Below are 1,386 nucleotides of genomic sequence, written 5' to 3'. Positions count from 1 at the left end.
TGTCTTTCGCTTTCTCTCTCTGTCTTTCGCTTTCTCTCTCTGTTTTTACCACGGAGAACAGTCATTCCGTACTGCGTTAATCTTCTGTCATTGGCGCTTCAGTTGAACGACGGATTACGGTAGAAAAATGAAAGTCTTAAGGAAAGAAGGAAGATGATGAAGAAAAGAAAGAAAGAATGAAAGAAAGAAAGAAAAAGGAAACAAGAAAGGAAGGAAAAGAAAGGAATGAAGAGAGGCAAGTGTGAAAGTAAAGTGGAACGTAGCAAAAAATGAAAGAAATAATAAGAATCTGTTGATGTGAAGGAAGGAGGGAATAAGAAGTGAAAGAAAGAAAGAAAGAAAAAAAGCTGTAAAGAATTGAATTCGTTCAAAGTTTCTTTTTGATTTCAGAAAAGCGAAAAGGAAAATTAAAATGTAAAATAACGAAATAAATAGATAAAATTAAATTAAGAAAACAAAATAAAAAAAACACAGACAAGAGGATTAAAAAAGAACACGGTGAAGAAAATATTAAGAAATATGAAAACAAAAGTTAAGAAAAAAACTGAGAGAGAGAGAGAGAAAAAGAGAGAGGAGAAAAGAGAGAGAAAGAGAGAGAGAGAGAGAAAAAATGAAAATTGTAAAAGTAAATAATTATAAAGAAAAAAACAAGTTCCAAACATGGAAGAATAAAGATTCTGCTTTGTTCTTTTGAAGTAAATCTCTGACTTGTGTGTTTCCTGAACTTTCTTGAGCGTTACAAGAATATGGAAACGGTTGCTAATATAAAAGGAGAAAATTTAAGAATTGTTTGTGAAATTGTTTGTATTTTTCTAATGTTTAAAATGAATTTTTGGAAATTTAGTGAACGATGTGGTACCTAAGTAAGAAAAATACTACGTGGTTCTTGTTAGAACTGATAGAAATGGTAACCATGCTTTTCTCAAGTCGCACCCTAGCGTCTTGGAGAAAGCAGGATATTGTTATGAGATAATGGATATTGTTATCAGATATATATAGTCCAGGGGCACTGGCAACGATCTCGTTCGAAAGTCCTTACACTGGCACTTGTTCCCGCGGCTTGTGTAAGGACTTTCGAGCGAGATCGTTGCCGGTACCCCTGGACTGGCTCTTGTGCGGGTGGCACATAAAATACACCATTTTGAGCGTGGCCGTTGCCAGTACCTCTTGACTGGCCTTCGTGCCGGTGGCACGTAAAAGCGCCCACTACACTCTCTGAGTGGTTGGCGTTAGGAAGGACATCCAGCTGCAGAAACTCTGACAAATCAGATTGGAGCCTGGTGTTGCCATCTGGTTTCACCAGTCCTCAGTCAAATCGTCCAACCCATGCTAGCATGGAAAGCGGACGTTAAACGACGATGATGATACATGTCACTTTTTAAGTTA

The sequence above is a fragment of the Octopus bimaculoides genome, chromosome 9 (genome assembly GCF_001194135.2).
Source record: "Octopus bimaculoides isolate UCB-OBI-ISO-001 chromosome 9, ASM119413v2, whole genome shotgun sequence".
Taxonomy (NCBI): domain Eukaryota; kingdom Metazoa; phylum Mollusca; class Cephalopoda; order Octopoda; family Octopodidae; genus Octopus; species Octopus bimaculoides.
The sequence above is the reverse complement of the archived record's forward strand: the minus strand, read 5'-3'. Positions refer to the sequence as shown.